General features: G+C 35.3%; 1 pseudogene; it reads left to right on the forward strand.

Moving 5' to 3' along the window:
* The first annotated feature begins 11,636 nt into the window (after positions 1-11,636).
* Positions 11,637-12,233, forward strand: LOC126975713 (tigger transposable element-derived protein 4-like; annotated as a pseudogene).
* The last annotated feature ends 8,117 nt before the right edge of the window (positions 12,234-20,350 follow it).

Here is a 20,350-nt window from a genome sequence, read left to right on the forward strand (position 1 = left end):
AAAATATTATAGGCCGACCGTTTGTCTGAGTCTTCGCCTGCGGGGTACAGGGGCGCGGGGGTATCACGATAAAAGGGACTGAGACAGGTGCGGGCGGCGGGGGCACTTAGTGAAATGAGAGATTACAAAAATTCGCCCGCCGCCCGCACCTGTCTCAGTCCCCTTTGTCGTCATACCCGCGCGCCCCTGTATTGCGCAGGCGAGGATTCAGCTAAGCGGTCGCCCTATAGACTACCTAAATGTCAATCAAATTATAACGACAGTATAATGTAGTTAGTTTTATTTCGAACATTTTCCGGAATGATATTGTAAAAATAAATAAACATTACATCGTCCAATAAAAGACTTACAAACTCGACTTAACCAAGTAGTAGGCATTTTTTAAAGTAACAAGTTTGTTCCTCGTGTTAACATTATGATTTTTATAGTTTCTAGGAAATTCCTTAATGTGCTTATGAACATTATAAAGAACATAATTATTATGTTTATTATTTATTGGAATTCAACAGTCAAATAGCTAATTTTTTGGTGGTTCCATAATATATGAAACAGTTACAATTTGTAAAAATAAATTGTTATGATAATTCAATAAAAATTGATGGCAGTATATAACCCGGTCGATATAGATGGCTATATAATTTTTCAAATTAAAACTCGTTTGAGCGATCTGTTATATATGCACATATGTATGCTTTAATGCAGACATAACATTAGCGTCAGCACTTTAAGACCAAGGCGTCACTTAATAAAATATAAAGGCAGTCAGTCTCCTTCCGAATCCTGAGCCACTCATACATTTCAATTATATTTTCTAGTTCTAAATAAATTTCTTTTTTAAAAGTTCGTTTTTAATATTCCGTCTAACAAATGGTGGCAACGCAAAGGATTTAAAATTTTATAAATCCGCGGTAAACGCCTCAAGTGAAAAGTTATAGTGATACCAAAAGTGTAAAAATGAAAATAATATCTGTGTTGGTTGGTTTTAATAAGTGGTTAACAAAATAGTCCTAATCCAGAGTACTATACAAATCTTAGTGACCGCCTGAATCCAATGGTTGTGAACTGCTAACAAGCTTCGACCTGCTATACCGGAAAGAAATAACTATCTACGTGGTGCTCTCCAACATCGCTGAATCTTCTTCTCTTCATCAACGCCGAGTCCTCTGGTACCTAACAATTTACCATAAATTGAGCCAATTATGACTCGATTTGAATTCGCCGTGAATATCTCCGTGGTCCTGTAAGTCTTCAAATTTTAAATATTTCAAGTGTGAAAGTGCAAAACCCATAATAACTGAGATATTAAATAGACATATTTCTAAAACTACAGTGAAAGTGCAAGGTGTGAGGTCTAACAATACTTTATCTAAAGTTTATTGCATAAATATTATACTAAAGAGCGTTATTGTCATCTACATTCTAATTTAATTACATCATCTTAGGTTCCGAGAACATTTGGTCGAGTAGCTTATCGCATCGAATTTATAAACAATCTGGGTGGCCGTCTATCACACCGTAGTACATTTTAAATTTTATAAGTGAATATTTTATTTAATTAAACATGTCGGTTAAAGAATCTCAAATTAAACATGAAAAAAATGAGTTACAAATTAGCACTTTATTCAAATTCATTAGTCCTTTTGATGGGACACGCAAAAAATTAAATTCTTTTATTAATAATTGCAATAAGGCTATTGGACTAGCACCGGATTCTCAAAAATCGATTTTATTTAAATTCATACTTTCTCAACTTGAGGGCAAAGCGGAATTAGCTTGCTCTATTAAGGAATTCGACAATTGGGATCAATTTAGCGATTTTCTCAAAACACAATTTGGAGAAAGAAAGCATTATGCACACCTTTTACTTGAATTGCAGGAATGTCAACAAAATAATACAGAATCAGTGTCACAATTTTCTTTACGCGTAGAGAAAGAAAGAAGAGAAGTCTTTCAAAACTTTTAACAGAAGTAACTATATCGAATAAGAAGAAATCAGAGTTAACCGGTCGAATGGCAGTCATGAAGACCTAGCTCTCCATACCTTTTTATTGGGTCTTAAACCCGAAATTTCAAATTTAGTTCGTTGTAAAGATCCACTAAATCTCAATGAAGCAATTAACCTAGCAGTCTCAGAAGAGAAAATTTTAAATTTATTTCATAAAAGAAGTTCTCAGCAATTATCATTGCACCGATTAATTCCTAAGCCCCAACAGCCATTTAGGGGTCCTACACATAATAATACCCAAAAATTTCAAACCACAAGGCAGTTTGAGAACAGAAGCCCATTCTGTCGCTATTGTAAAAAACAAGGTCATTCAATAGAAAATTCTTTTAGACGACAATTTAATAACTACAGACTACAACCAACCAGACCCAGAGCAGATAATGTTAATTTTGTCATAAATGAAAACTTAAATAATGATAACTCAGAGCCACGACAACTATGCTCTAATGATAATAATGACCAACAGCTTACCCATTTAAACGCGTAGTGGGCTCGCGAAGGTGTCACGCGAAGCCCTACAATAAAAATCTCAAATCCAAAAATTATTTCGACACCATTCCCACTTTCAAGGCTACACGACAGGGTAACCAGCCCCAAAACGAAAGCCTAACGCTCAAGGCTACACGACAGGGTAACCAGCCCCAAAACGGAAGCCTAACCCTCACGGCTACACTACAGGGTAACCAGCCCCAAAACGGAAGCCTAACGCTCAAGGCTACACGACAGGGTAACCAGCCCCAAAACGGAAGCCTAACTCTCAAGGCTACACGACAGGGTAACCAGCCCCAAAACGGAAGCCTAACTCTCAAGGCTACACGACAGGGTAACCAGCCCCAAAACGGAAGCCCAACCCTCAAGGCTACACTACAGGGTAACCAGCCCCAAAACGGAAGCCTAATGCTCAAGGCTACACGACAGGGTAACCAGCCCCAAAACGGAAGCCTAACTCTCAAGGCTACACAACAGGGTAACCAGCCCCAAAACGGAAGCCTAACTCTCAAGGCTATACGACAGGGTAACCAGCCCCAAAACGGAAGCCTGAAGTCAAATCCTCTAAATTCAATACCTAAAAAAGAAGGAAAAGTATTAAAATCTTACAACGTTAACACAAATCCATTAAAAAATTACTTACCTTATATTGAAATCCAAACATCTCTCTCCTCAGAACTGAATTGATGATGTAAAATTCAATTTAAAATTTAATAACCCCATTTATACAATTGCGCCTAGAACCGAAACGGTAATAGAATGCTCAGTACATAATCCCGAAATCAAAGGTCTCATTCTAGATCAACATATGATGGATTCTCTATTAATCGCTAACTGTATTGTTAAAGTATAACCTAATTCTAGAATTAATATATCCGTGGTAAATACATCCGAAAATCAAATATAGATAAATTCAGACCTCAAATTAATAATTAATCCTTTAGAGTACAATGAAAATAACTCTATATTTTATTCGATTATCAATGATCAAAATATTTCAGACAGAACTGATAAAGTTTTAGATCTTTTGAGAGTATCCCATTTAAATTGCGAAGAAAGAGACGCTCTGTTTAATTTATGTTCCACATTCTCTGATATATTTCATTTGCCTAGTGATAAGTTAATTTTACAGAAGGTATTCAGCATGAAATTAAAACATCCTCCTCAATAGCGATTGATGTATAGGGATACATACAAAATCCTATCGATTCCCTGACATTCACAAAGGTGAGGTTCAATCACAAATTAACAAAATGTTCTAACATTTTGTTAATTTGTGCGACCAGTTGGGCAAATGTAAATATTTCAGTACTCTTGATCTCGCGTCGGGCTTCCATCAAATTAAAATGTCGCCCCAGGATGCACCCAAAACAGCCTTCTCAGTTCCACAAGGTCATTTTAAATTCACTAGAATGCCCTTTGGACTAAAAAATGCACCTGCAACATTTCAAAGACTTATGAATTCTGCCCTATCTGGGTTACAAGGAATACAATGCTTCATCTACTTGGATGACATTGTAATCTACTCCTTCGATCTTGATCAGCACATAAACAACCTCTCTAATGTATTTGACAGGCTCCGCACCTACGGGTTAAAGTTGCAACCTGACAAGTGCGAATTTCTCCGCAAGGAAGTTTCCTACCTTGGACATATCATTACCGATGACGGGGTAAAACCGAACCCAGAGAAAATAAAAGCTGTGGCAGACTTTCCTACACCCCAGTGCCCTAAGGACATAAAGTCCTTCCTTGGATTAGTTTCCTACTATCGCAGGTTCATTCCTGATATGTCAAAACTAGTTACACCTTTAACCAATCTCCTTAAAAAGGACGTCCCATTTCTATGGAATAATGAACAGGAATTATCTTCTAATAAATTAAAAAATTCTCTTATTTCCGCACCTGTTCTAGCCTATCCTGATTTCACTAAACCCTTTTTACTTACATGTGACCCTTCAAATTTCGCGATATCTGCTATACTTTCACAAGGATCCATTGGCAAAGATCGCCCCATTGCATTTTCTTCAAGAACATTAAATAAGGCTGAATGCAATTACAGCGTCACTGAAAAAGAATGTCTAGCGATCATTTATGGTACTAAAGTTTTCCGTCCCTACCTTTATGGTAGACGATTCATAATATTAACAGATCACCGTTCACTCAAGTGGCTCTTTAATTGCAAAGTCCCGGGCTCCAAGCTCGTTAGATGGAGGCTCAAAATTGAAGAATTTGACTACGAGATTGAATATAAAAAGGGTAAAATAAACACTAACGCAGATGCATTGTCACGATACCCAATTAATCCATTAATTTCTAAAGACCCAACTGATAATGCTGAAGATGAAGTCAGAGATCAAAGACCAAATTCACCCCATCTATCTATCCCTAGTTTGCCAGATCAAAACCTTGAAGATCTATTATCAACAGATTTTGACCCAGCTAATTTGAGTCCTTTAAATTTATCGCCCTCTGCGATTCCATTCTTTATGTCAGACAATTCACCTCATGAAACTTATTCTGATCCACAACCTTCTACTAGTAACCAAAATCCTGAAAACTTACCTTCACATATTCCTAATGACACCGATCTCCTTCAATCTTTACCTGAAAACTTACCTGTATCCGCTAGTCCATCAACTAGCGTCACTAGCCAGATAGCTGAAAATCAAACAAATATTAGTGAAGATTATTCCAATTATTTAAAATGTATTAAAGATAAAAACAAGATTTTTAATACATATATAAAAGAGCACAACGAGAGCCTTCTTAAGAGTTCTGCAAATGTAATTCTTCTTCCAGTATCAATAGATTTTGATGAGTCGAATCCTTACCTTTCTGACTTAATCTCTGCCTCAGAGAATGTCAATGTTGTAGAAGGAGAACGTGAACTGCATTCGTTTAAAATATCTGAAATCAATGGTAAAATTTACTATTTCCTATTTACTAAAGTTTATTTCTTTGATACTTGTACCTACCCTGATATATTTAAAGCATTAAAATCTGCTAGAGACAGTATTCTACTTACCGGCACAATCAATGAGATAGCTATTTCTGACTTTAGGAATTCATTTGAACAACATTCATTTGTAAAAATATATAGTATGCTCATGTATCTTTCTGATGGTACAAATATAACAGTCAATATCGATCACAATAGTATAATATATCCCGTGCCTACAGAAATTACAAAAATCTTGAAGGAGAACCACGATATACCAATAGCGGGCCATTTAGGGTCAAACAGAATGTTTAATCGCGTAAAAGAACGTTATTTTTGGAAAAATATGAGATCAGACATAGAAAACTATGTAAAAAATTGCAAGTTTTGCCAAACCAATAAGGCCTTAAGAAAAATTAATAAATCACCTATGCAAATCACAACAACATCTTCTAGACCTTTCGATAGAATAAGTCTCGATATAGTGGGACCTTTGCCTGAAGCTGGGATTTATAAATTAAAATATATACTTACTTTACAAGATGACTTGACAAAATTTTCTATAGCTTACCCAATATCTAATGCTACGGCTGAAGAATCATGTGAATGTCTCGTTCATTTGTCTTGTTCATCTTTATTTGGAATACCTAAGTCAATTTTAACAGATCAAGGAACAAACTTTACAGCCGAACTTTTTAAGAAAACTTGTGAATTTTTAAAAATCAAGCAGATTTGGTCATCTCCCTACCCTCAGACGCAAGGTGCTCTGGAGAGAAGTCATTCCACTTTAAAAGAATATTTAAAATCTTATATTAATGAAAACCAAACTAATTGGCATAAATATGTATTTACTGCCATGCTGACATATAATAGCACCGTCCATACAACTACCCAATTTACGCCTTTTGAACTTATTTTCGGGCACAAGCCCTACATTCCCGATTCCGTTTTTGATTTACGATCTGACGTCACATACCCAGAATATATTAAGATGCTTCACCATCGCCTTAAACTGTCTAGAGAAAAGGCCATACAAAATATAAACTCTTCAAAAGAAAAGTCAAAACATTATTATGATAAACATACCCGTCCAGTACAGTATAAAGTCGGTGAATATGTCTATATTAAAAATTATGTAAGACTTCGGAAGGCGCTATCTCCTATATGGAAAGGTTCATATAAGATCGTCAAAATCCATGGCAATAACACCTTATCTCTTCTTATAAACCGATGATATGTAAAACATCATTATGATGAAGTAAAACCTGCATACAACGCGGATCGTAACTAATTCTTCTTTTATTATTTATTAAGTTAAGATTATTAATACTTATTTCATTTTATACAGCTATATTTTACTATATTATGTTTTTATCATATACAAAGTTATAGGTTTATTTACATAAGAATGATAGTTTAGTTTAGTTTTGTCATTACAGAATGGTTAATACATACTGCGCCATAGCCGCTAGCGAGAATGAGTATATTAAATACATCAAGGAAGGTCCTGGCTTGCTCTTCGACCCAGTGGGCACTCTGAAGCTCATAGACGATTATCTTCATATAGTTATTCCGATAGATGTTACTTCTTTTGATAAAAATATTAAGTACACCCAGGATGTTTTAAACATTGTTAAATTACAGTGTCAGGAAAGTATAGAGATAGATATTTCCGTCTGTCAAAATATAATGCAACCCTTGGATTCACTCTATAATGATATACTTTGTGACTATAATTCCATATATCATATCATCTCTAGCGAGAGACCCAAAAGATCTGCATGGTTCTCTGGCGTCGGTGTAGTCTTTAAGCTTATATTCGGCACCCTTAATGAAGACGATGCGATAAATTACAAAAGAGCAATAGAAACATTGTATGATAACGATAAACGGTTAGAGAATTCGATTAAGAAAACTATTCTAGTTTCGAAATCTGCTATTTCTAATATTAATCAATCTATCAATGAAATATTGAAGAATCAATTTAAACTCAATGATGCCATTAATAATTTATCTACAAATGTGAGAAATATATCGAATTTAATTACTATAGATAGTTTCAAAGTAAAACTAATAAACATTTTAAATTGTCTTCAATAACATTTGTTTACTCTTGCGTTTAAAATTGAAGACTTATTGAATTCTATTTTATTCATAAAAAGCAATACTTTACATCCATCTGTCTTAACACCCAAGCAATTATATAACGATTTATTAAATGTCTATAAAAATATACCTAAGTATAGGGACTTACCTATTAATTTAGATTTAAGTAATATTCATGTTTTGATTAATGTAGCAGATTTAATTTCATATTATTGTAATGGTAAACTGATTTTTATTGTTAAGATTCCATTTTTATCCAAAGAGCAATAGAAACATTGTATGATAACGATAAACGGTTAGAGAATTCGATTAAGAAAACTATTCTAGTTTCGAAATCTGCTATTTCTAATATTAATCAATCTATCAATGAAATATTGAAGAATCAATTTAAACTCAATGATGCCATTAATAATTTATCTACAAATGTGAGAAATATATCGAATTTAATTACTATAGATAGTTTCAAAGTAAAACTAATAAACATTTTAAATTGTCTTCAATAACATTTGTTTACTCTTGCGTTTAAAATTGAAGACTTATTGAATTCTATTTTATTCATAAAAAGCAATACTTTACATCCATCTGTCTTAACACCCAAGCAATTATATAACGATTTATTAAATGTCTATAAAAATATACCTAAGTATAGGGACTTACCTATTAATTTAGATTTAAGTAATATTCATGTTTTGATTAATGTAGCAGATTTAATTTCATATTATTGTAATGGTAAACTGATTTTTATTGTTAAGATTCCATTATACAAATTATTTAAGTTTTCTTTAGTGTTAATTCCGCCAATATTTGTCTTTAAAACAATTCGACACGTGTTTCGCCTCTACACGAGGCATCCTCAGGACGTGTTGTCTCGCCAAAATCTGGCACGAGACTGAAAGTCACGTCCTGAGGATGCCTCGTGTAGAGGCGAAACACGTGTCGAATTGTTTTAAAGACAAATATTGGCGGAATTAACACTAAAGAAAACTTAAATAATTTGTATAATTATGGATTTCCGCAAAGTAACGCCTTATTCAATAAATTTTCAAGATTCCATTAGTTAATGCCTTAGATTATAATGTTTATGATACTGTTCCTTTACCTATTCCGCATGAAGTTAATTCATCTTATTCATATGTTTGCATTATACCTACAGAACAATATCTGGCAATAAATACTGATAAGTCTACCTTTACATATTTAAAGGATTTTAATGAGTGTAAAGTTATTTCTCCCAAAGTACACATATGTCAAATAACTAACATATTCTCTGTTCCTGGTAATCCGTCTTGTGAAATAGAAATTATGACAAAAGCTGTATCCAGTATTCCAAATACCTGCCAAACTAAATTTATACATGGTGCTATAGATATTTGGCATAAACTCAATAATGCTGATTGGATATTTGTAGAATCAAATTTTAATAAAATAACAATAGAATGTAATCAGGATGTATTATTTGAAACAACCATTTCAGGAACAGGAAAACTTACCATTCCATATAATTGTACAGCTTATTTTAAGAATATTAAATTTAATAAGGTATCCAATCCAGAAATTAATATTCCACTCATAAAACCTACTTATAATATAATAACATCAGTTAAAAGATCTTAAATTTAACATAAAAGATATCAGTGATGACCTATATATTGCAAATCCTGTTGATACCTTTTGTGATAATTCAAATAATTCTGTTATAAGTATAATTTCACTATTTCTAGTTGTATGTTTTATCGTAGTTTTTATATGTAAGAAATTATGTATCCTACTTTCAAAATATTTTGTAAAGGCTAAGGATTCTGAAGAAATAGATATTGAGTGTCAATCATCACCACCTCCACCGCAACTTAGAGTTGGTTAAAATATTCTGAAAACTTATCTTTATTATTTCCGATAAGTTTCCTCTTAAAGGGGGGGTTGTTATATATGCACATATGTATGCTTTAATGCAGACATAACATTAGCGTCAGCACTTTAAGACCAAGGCGTCATAAAATATAAAGGCAGTCAGTCTCCTTACGAATCCTGAGCCACTCATACATTTCAATTATATTTTCTAGTTCTAAATATTATTTTTTTTAAAAGTTCGTTTTTAATATTCCGTCTAACAGATCGCTTCACGTTCCGGTAGAGTTCAATAAAGTGAAATAGAGCGCAAGGGCGAAGTAACAATTGCAAATTAAATATCTCGTGACGATATGTGAAGGTTTCTTAATTCTTTGTGATAATCGACTTTCACGTTACTTTACTTAAAGATCTGTACGGTTTTCAAATTATATTCTTCACAAATTTAGTGTGAACACCAATGACGTTTTATACTTAGTCTGGCCATAAATACTGTTACAATTAAAAATAAACAAAATATTACATTATTTTGAATTTGGAATCTGTCATTTTTATATGATTGTTCATTGAGTTCTCTCATTTTGGCGCCAGTACATTGTACAATATTTTCCGATATTAAAATAAAGTGGTGTGATAAAGAGAACCGAATCGCTGTGATTTCATTACACAAAGTAGGTAAAAGTGTACGTAGTAAATGTTATTTGAAATAGAATTTTTTTTCCTTGTTTCAGTATTTATAGCAGGACTAGGGATATATAGATAAATCACTTTGTATAAAACAAAGCCGAAATATGGAACAGGCCCAAATTACACCATAGTAAGCTTTGACTAACATATGTATACATTGCCGCATTTCCTCCAGTTGTTTAAAATATGCTTGGTCAATAAGCAACAATGTAAAACATTTATCTATATCTGATTTGATCCGGACAGTGATTGTTGACAAACGAATAAGGAGAAAAGAGTGCTTACATGCTATCAGACTGCGAATCATATTATAACCTCACATGTATATAGAACATCCACAGAACCTCACCTCACCTTGGTTTTTTAGATTTATGTTCGATGGGACGCTGGGACCGTTGGCTCAGTTGGTAAAAACGTAAAAATTTGGGAGAAAATTTTATTTGTATATGTTTAGTATTTATTATTACAACAGAAAAGTAAATTGTATGTACAGTTCTTTTATGTTTCAATAATTGTGTTTTAAACATATTTGAGATTTGGAAGGATACACCCTTGCTGTAGCCTCAAGGCCCGCTTCGTCATATCTCTTAAGTCAGTTTGTTACTTATCTTTACACAAGACGCACCAAAACATTATTGTTGAGTTAACTGTGAAAACTGTAACATGTCGCAAAAAAGGAAACAAATCAGTATCGAAGAAAATTCGCATATTATTTCAAAGCTAGAGAAAGGAATTCCAAACAAAGACCTGGCAAAAGAATATGGTGTATCTCACTCGACAATTTCAACCATTTGGAAAGAAAGGGAGAAAATTCAAATCCTTTACGACAAGAATTTTTTGAAAATGAAACGAGCCAGAACAACGCGGCATATGAAGATTGAGGAAGCTTTGTTAAAGTGGTTTAAATATCAAAGGACAAATAATGTGCCAATAAATGGACCAATTCTTCAACAAAAAGCAAACGATTTTGCTCAACGTTTTGGTGAAGATTTTGTTTGCTCGTCTAGTTGGATTCAACGTTTCCGGGCTCGACATGGCACTGTCGGCGGGAAAATGAGTGGTGAAGCTGCCAGTGTGGATAAAGATGCTGTAGACGAATGGATTACGCAAAAGTGGCCTACATTATGCGAAGACTACAGTCCAGAAGACATTTATAACGCAGACGAAACCGTACTTTTTTACAATATGACACCAGACAGGACTTTAAAATTCAAAGGAGAGAATTGTTCGGGAGGAAAAATGTCCTAGACGAGACTAACGATCATGGTTGCAGCAAATATGACAGGATCCTGTAAAAGGAAGCTTTTAGTTATTGGGAAATCTAAGAAACCAAGATGCTTTAATAACATACGCTCACTGCCGGTAACGTATGAAAACAATGTGAAGTCATGGATGACATCGGAAATTTTTGAAAAATGGTTACGAAACTGGGACGCTGAATTAAAAGCAAATAATAAGAAAGTTCTTCTTTTAGTTGATAATTGTCCTGCTCATCCGGCTGTTACTAATCTGAAGTGTATTAAACTCGTGTTCTTACCACCAAATGTTACATCTGTACTGCATCCTATGGACCAAGGTGTAATAAGATGTTTAAAATCTCATTATAGAAGACTGCAAGTGTTAAAGTTAACACAAAGCATTGACAGTAATAATCAGAACAGCTTTACGGTTCTTGATGCCATCTTGATGATATCCGAAGCATGAGAAAAAGTTTCACAAAAAACTATAACTAACTGCTTTGGGCATGCAGGTTTTAAAGATCTTACAAGTCTTATAACAAGAACCTCAGATGATGTGATTGACGACGATGAAGAGGACAAAATTTCTTTGGCTCAATTAGCCCAAAATTTACGACCTGCTTTATCTACTACTGAAACAGTCGAGTTCATTGATGTACATCAGTCTATTGCAATTTGTGCACCAGCTATGGAGGATGATATTGTACGTGAAGTTCAAGAGGAAAATGAAAATGAACAGGAAGACTCGGAAGAACAATTTACAGTGCCAACTTTGATTGACGGTCTCAATGCTTTTAGTGTATTACGAAAGATTGTTCTTTTTAATGAAGAGTTCCACATGCAGGGAAATTGTGACGATATGTGTATGCACGACAGAAGTGTTTCAAACAAACTAAAATTACAGATTTTATGCATACAAAAATGATGGAAAAATTATATTGTTCTTTTATATTATACGTTTGTATTGAAGTAAACAAAATGCAGTTTAATTTCCTACAAGAATATACATATTATCTTTCCTATTAATACCTGTCACCGGTAGTTACAACTATCGGTTTTTACGACTCAATATGAGTAGTCCCTTCGATGTCGTTATAACAGATATATATATATATATATACAGTCAAAATCTGTTATAACGACATCGAAGGGACTACTCATATATATATATATATATATATATATACAGTCAAAATCTGTTAGACATAAATACAAGTTGCGTGCTACCTCAATTATAGGCACAAATAACATTCTTATATAAAAAGCAAGTACATTAAAAATTTATTATTTATTATTATTATTAAAAATTTCTATGTTTTAAAAATTAAATTTTGGCTCGCACAGCAGTGGGAAGATGGCCCTGCCACAATATCCTTAACATATCGTCAGGTATTTTCTCCCGTCCTAGATCGCGCATACGGCGAAGAAGTTGCGACGGTTTTTGGTCGCCTAGCTCCATTTCGCCAATCAGTTTTTGTGTCTAGCGATCCTCCGATTCCTCATAAATAGTCAGCAACCTACTCTTAAGAGCTTCATATTTTTACTCTCAGGGGGCTTGATCAGTAAATCAGTTACCTGCTCTTTAGCCTCTTTACCCAGTTTTGACACAACAGTCTGGAACTGAGCTTCATCAGCAATCTTTTGAGGACCTAGTACCGTTACCGCTCTGACGAACCATACTCTTGGCTGATCAGTCCAAAATTCGGGAATACGGTTAGTGACAGAAATTGCCAACACGTCACTAAGCTCCGGCTTGATTTGCAGTGACCCATGCTGGGCAGCAGTCTGAGATAACTGTCCTGGTACCGGATTCTTCATCAAAATTGGCACTTAATTTGTCCACTGAATAGTTCACCAAAGTCACTTGCACAACAGAAAAGATTTTTTTTTGGGGTCGGTATTCTTCGGGTCACCATTATTGAGTCATCTCCTCATGGGCCATGATTAAATCAAACGAGTAATTACACATCCATTATTTATTGATAAACACTCGTCTAATGCGCAACGGGGCCCGGAGACAACTGACTCGCGATTCGTCATTTGCACACGTCGACAGCTGTCCCCATATCACTATTAAATTAAATTACAATACATACATAATTAAATTATTAATTTTATAGTAATAATATAATAATTAAATGAATCTACAGTTTTTACTTATATTATTAAAAAAAAAACAATTAACCAACAATAGAATAAATAAAATTAAGCTCATTACATTAATTACAACAAATAATAATTCAAATTAATACAACAAACAAAAACAAATAATTTATAAAAATTAAATAATTCTATTAAATTCATATTTTACATTACTTCAATTAACTACCTACTAACTAAGATGATTTTTTATAGTCTCATCCGCCGATTTCTTAAATTGTGTTATAGAATTTGAGAAAATGCCTATCTCTAAGCTTTCCTTAGTTCTACCTTTCTTGGTCGCCATACCAACAGGGACTATGTTTTATGAATCGAATTATAACTTTTTATGCGTCGGTATAGTGGAGCGCTTTGACCCAAATTCGATTTAGTTCCGTTTATATTGACAGGAGGTTTCTTAAATCTTTCTACTTTCCTAGGAATATTAATATTTCCAATTCCATTAATAAGTTTGTACAGAAACATGGTGTCAAGCATTTCTCTACGATGTCGAAGTGATTTGAGACGAAAATGTAGCAGACGATCTTTATAACTTGAAACGTGCCTAGACAAGATGCAACTGTAGGACAAGTGCCATAAATACCGCTTTTGTACAGTTTCTAACCGCTTTACATATATCTCGTAGTGTGGATTCCACACAGATTGCAATATTCTAGCATACTACGTACGAGACAGGTATAAACTACTACTTTAGTCGTGGGCCTCTTAAATTCTTTACAGTTGCGAAGAACGAAGCCCAACATTCTAAATACCTTATTGGCAATATCGTCGATATGCAGGTTAAAACGCAATTTGCTGTCTAGAATGACTCCCAAGTCTCTGGTGTGGTTGACTTAATTCAGGGTTACCTGATAAATCTGATAAAGTCTCTTTGGTGTGCGTTTTTCCTACTAAATCTAATTATGTGAAAATTTTCTGGATTTAAACTCATTGCACCACATAATATGATTGTCAAGGTCACTTTGTAGAGACTGCGCATCTTCGCTTGAGTTAACAGTTTTATAAAATTTTAAGTCATCAGCGAATATTTAAAATTTTGACTCCTGAAAACATTTCCCGATGTCATTAATAAAAATATTAAAGAATAATGGTCCCAAATGTGATCCTTGAGGAACCCCAGATGTAGCAGTGAATGCTTTGGATTTATATCCTACCAAACAAATGATTGTCGGTCCGACAGGTAAGACCTGCACCAATTCAAAAACACGCCGGCTATCCCAATACAGGACAGTTTATATATCAACATTCCATGATTTACCCTATTTAAAGCCTTACTAAAGTCAGTATATATTGCATCGAATGATTGCCCACGATCAACTCCGTCAGCAAGGTTCCCGACAAAGGAATTCAAGTTGGTTAAAGTGGAACGTGATTTAACGAAACCGTGCTGTTCAGGTACGACCATGTGTTTGAATTGATATGATATTTGTGGATACTAAAGGGATTCGAATACTTTTGCAAAAGTATTAAGTATAGAGATAGGCCTATAATTTTTTACCTCATTTGCGTCGCCACTCTTGAACTTTGGTGATAACCAAAGCACTTTTCCAAGCTGTAGGGAATGTACCAGACTTTAGGGAGGTGTTTAAAATTATACTAAGTGGCAGTGCTAATGCACTAGCGCACCTTACCACAAATATTGATGGAATACCGTCAGAGCCGGCACTCTTTGCTGGATCAAGTCTTTTTAAAACTCTAAAAACTTGATCTTTAGTTATACATGGTTTATTTAAATAATTTGCACTCATGGTCGAATTACAATGACCTGGGATGGGTTTGTTAACTAAGTTATAACTTGACGAAAAATGTGATGCAAAAAGATCGCAACTCTGCAAGCCCGAAGAAGCCTTATTGTTGCCTAAAGATATCCGGGCAGGGTCAGAGCTTGTCCTTCCCCGTTTATTCTTTATAAAGCTCCAAATAAGTTTGGGGTGTTTGGTCAACGATGTCTCTAAGCGACTTAAATACAAACTGTAGTTCGAGTTGTGGAGTTTTGTGCATCTATCGTTGCCATATTTGCGGTATTTGGTATGATACTTGTGCTTTTCGTTGATTGACTAAGGCAGCAGAGAACCACACCGGATATTTTTTAGAGCGTGGTTTGGATTTTGGAACATATTTCACAATTACAACTCGAAGTATTTTATTGAAGTGTGTCACCATGTCGTCAACGCTAGCGTAATTAGATAGTTCATTTTCCCAAAGGCTGTTACTTAGTTCACTTACAGTTTTCTCATAGTCAGCTTTGTGGAAACAAAACCTGACTTTATCCTGAGATTTGAGCTATTCTTGGGGACAGATACTAACAAAAATTCAATCGGAGGATGCAATGGGTCAATATTAGAAAGAGGGTCTGTACTCTCCATTATATGAGGGATTGTTATAGAGCTCATTATTAGATCAAGTACTCGATTTTTGTTGTTAAGACAAGAGAAGAGATTATATTGAGAAAGCTTATTTAAAGACATAAAGTCTATAATCATATTGTTTAAAATGCTTTTTTGTTGTGATAGGTGTTAGTGCGGGGTTAAGTGTTTTGTTCCAGCATAAGCTACTTAAGTTAAAATCGCCGAGCACGATGATATTAGTACTGAGCCTTTCTAAGGTCGAGTTGGTGTTTGTAATAAAGTGTTTCAAAATATGCTTTTGCACAGGAGGAGGATTATAAACAGCACATAAATATAAAGTATCATTCTCACCCTTCTCGTTAATTAGACCCAGTTTAACCCAGATGTCCTCACAGTCAGATTCAAAGGCAAGCATTCGATAAGCTTAAATTTTTTAGAGACAGCAATCAAGACCCCTCCCCCCCAGCTTTTTACTATGAAACCCTCTGCATTCTCGATCATGCCCATATACTACATAACGGTCATCAAATAATTCACTATTAGTAACACTACTGTTTAGCCATGTTTCTGTAAAAACTATTATATCAAAGTTACCACAACATTATTAAAAAGTTCAATAGTTTTGGTTTTTAATCCTCTTACATTTTGATAAAAACACTTTAGGGTGGCCCTTAGTATAAAATAAGTCAAATTTAGCGGCGTTATGACAACTTATTTAATAAGTCAATGTCCTTAACATACTCATAGTGTGACTGCTCATCTTTCCGCATGTATATCCTGGAGTCCCGTACACATACGAATTTATATCCAAGTTCTTTAGCTTTTGAACGCGCAGCCGCATGCAAGCACTTATTCTCATGGGTAAGATGTTCTGCCTCATACTTAGCCGTCTTTTTGTTTCCGATACCTAAGTGGAAACACCAGTTAAGCTTGTCTTCTCGATTGTTCCTGTTAAAGTTGCTAGTTGCAGCAATAAACTCATCTCGTAGTCGCGGGCTGTTAAATTTGACAAGTATTGAGCGTGGCCGAGGACTCGAGTTGTTTACTTTAGCTAGCCGGGAACAGTAGTGGATTTGAGTTTCACTGATTGAGCACTTAATTACTTAATTGTTAGTAATTATATTGTGTTAACGGAAATAGATTTAATAGCAAATAGTCATTGGTTAGTCAGAGTTGAACAGAAAATGGCTTTGGTAGTTTAGGTAAATATCTATATAAATATATACTTAGTACCACTACAACCACTGATCGTATCGACATAACTACGAATCATAAGAAACCACCACCGTTCGATGCGAAATTTATCGTAGAGGATTTGTGGCTACTTATTTTTTTATTGTATTATTTTTAGATGAACAAAATTTAATTTATATCCTTTTAAAATTCGCCCAGCGAAGCGGGCGGGAACGGCTGGTAATATATAAAAGGGTATTTATTAGTATACTAAATTTGTATATAATATATAAGGAAATTAACTACATTTATTGAATAAACGCTCTCAATGCTTTGGATTACTTGTATATGAAGTTAGAGCACGCTATTTAATCAGTCCTATACAAGTACATTTTATAAAAAGTCCGCGTCTATTTCCACGGATCTATTGAATAGAATTCCACACTTTGATTTTATTACTTTTATTTCATTAATTTGTCAATAATATTTTATTTATTTATTTATTTATTTAGATTCACCAGTGGTAATTACAATAATACATTTATAATTATTATGCTAATTTACAATGGTCTTATTACTAAATGCATTACCTTTTAAGGTGAATACCGCATGTTAAATTATGTGTGAAATAGTTACATAAAATAAACATAAGTTATAAAACAACCATTCTGTCCCTGATTCATGGAAGTCAGCCCTTGTCCATCCGATCCCAAAAAAAGGAGACAGTTCAGATCCGGCAAACTACAGGCCTATTGCTATTACCTCCCTACTCTCCAAAATCATGGCATAATTAACCGCCAGCTCTTGGTATACCTAGACGGTCACCAGTTGATCAACGACCGGCAGTACGGCTTTCGCCATGGTCGGTCGACTGGTGATCTTCTGGTATACCTAACATATAGATGGGCGGCGGCTATTGAAAGCAAGGGGGAAGGCCTGGCAGTTGGTCTGGATATAGCGAAGGCCTTTGATCGTGTATGGCACAAGGCGCTCCTCGCAAAACTTCCATCATTTGGGCTTCCCAGAGCTTATGCAAGTGGACCTGGGCGCAGCATACAGGTCGTTGTCGACGGTTATTGCTCGAATCCCAAGCCCGTGAACGCTGGAGTGCCCCAAGGCTGTGTGCTATCTCCCACGCTGTTTCTTCTGCATATCAATGATATGCTGGACACCGCCAACATGCATTGCTATGCTGACGACAGCACTGGTGATGCCGTATACGCGGGCCATGCAGGACTCTCTCGGGAAAACGTCGACCAGTGCCGGGAGAAACTTGTGTCTTCTATCGAGTCCTCTCTCGAGAAGGTCGCGGAATGGGGTAAGTTGAACCTTGTCCAATTTAACCCCCAGAAGACTCAAGTTTGCGCGTTTACCACTGAAAAAACCCCATTTGCCGTATCACCGCTCTTCGAGAACACTTCCCTTAAAGCCTCGCCTAGTATCGGAATACTGGGTCTCGAAATCTCGAGCAATTGCCAATTCCGTGGCCATCTGGAGGGCAAAGCCATACTGGCTTCAAAGAAACTGGGCGTCATAAATAGAGCACGGCAATACTTCAAGCCGGCCCACATTCTAGCGCTCTACAAAGCGCAGGTCCGGCCTCACATGGAGTATTGCTGTCATCTCTGGTCTGGCGCACCCCAGTATCAGCTCGATCCATTTGACCGCGTGCAATGCAGAGCAGCTCGAATTGTCGGGGATCCAGTACTCTGTGAACGGCTGGATCACTTGGCGTTGCGTAGATTCATTGTGTGTCTTCTACCGCATTTATCACGGGGAGTGTTCCGAAGAGCTGTTCAACCTGATTCCTGCCGCCGAATTTCACCTTCGCACGACACGCCACAAGTAACGATATCATCCCCACCATCTGGATGTGTGGCGGTCCTCCACAGTGCGGTTTTCAAGGAGCTTTCTTCCTCGTACCACGAAGCTGTGGAATGAGATTCCTTGTGCGGTGTTTCCGGGACGTTACGACATGGGTACCTTCAAGAAAAGCGCGTACACCTTCCTTAAAGGCCGGCAACGCTCTTGTGATTCCTCTGGTGTTGCAGGAGAGTGTGGGCGGCGGTGATCACTTAACACCAGGTGACCCGTACGCTCGTTTGTCCTCCTATTCGATAAAAAAAAAAATTCAATAATGTAATGAAATTAAGAAATTAACAAAATCTACTAAACAAGTCAAGATAAACGTATTAAACAAATCAAGAATACTTATAAATTATTTATTTACAATACATTTCTATATATATATTTCACAATATCAAGAATTATTTCGTTAAATATGCTTCCTGTTGTTAACTATAATTGAATACTTTCACAGCAGAACTATCAAACCGTGCGTCAATAAATTATCTCGTATAAAATTCATAAAAACATATATTGGAAATAATAGTATATTACGCACCTAGGGAGAAAAGTAGGTCATTCTCACCCGCGGAATATTGTGACAATCGCGGCTGGCAATGTCCTACTTATCTCACGTGGTGAGTAAACGTTTTTTTTGCCACCTGGATGAAAAGCTGGCTTTTAGTCTCTGGTACGAAGCACAAAAGTCGTCTTGCCGGGAGAGAATAGGCCACTTTTGTCCCTCGTACCAGGGACTAAAAGACAGCTTTTCATAGAGGTGAGAAAAAGAAATTATGGGTCCCAAATCGAAATAAAAGTATCCTCTCTTTCAAGTTGGACTAAAGTGCACCCAATGAAGTAATCTCCATTTAAATCCGTCCATTAGTTTATGAGTTCACTGGGAACAAATATCAGGACACTGGATTTATGTATATTAGGATAATAAAATTTTGTAAATACTTCTGTAACACAAAAGTTATTCAATACATTCAAGTTAAGCAAGTTTTATAGCACTTAAAATGTACGAATTCACTTTACAAAGCTTAACAAAACAAAAGTTGTCGTAAATAATTCATTAGTTTCGAGCTTCAACACCCGCAAGCTCCTTAAAGTGACTAATCTTTCAGTTCCTAGATAGAACGTTATGTAATACATATTCAATTTGTTCATTCAATTGTTTTTCAATTTTGCGAAATTGAAAATACTGATTAAATTAAATTTTATTCAAAATCACTTATTGAACGTCAAAAACTACCATCCATTCAAAATAGACTGCCTGCCTGAGAAGAACGGGCGCAAGAAACTCAACGGACTTTTTTTAACCGTTAATAAAACCCTTAGGTCGGCCTTCTAACTAAGAAAGAGTTGTCGATATTGCTTATTGTACTTATATACCTAGCTCAGGGATTCCTTGGTAAATTTTTTATTATACAAAATAAATGATAAACGATACACCGTACATTGTACTATAGCACAAAGTCAGTGTAACAAATTTCTGAAGATATTTCACATATTT

The sequence above is a fragment of the Leptidea sinapis genome, chromosome 37 (assembly GCF_905404315.1).
Source record: "Leptidea sinapis chromosome 37, ilLepSina1.1, whole genome shotgun sequence".
Taxonomy (NCBI): Eukaryota; Metazoa; Arthropoda; class Insecta; order Lepidoptera; family Pieridae; genus Leptidea; species Leptidea sinapis.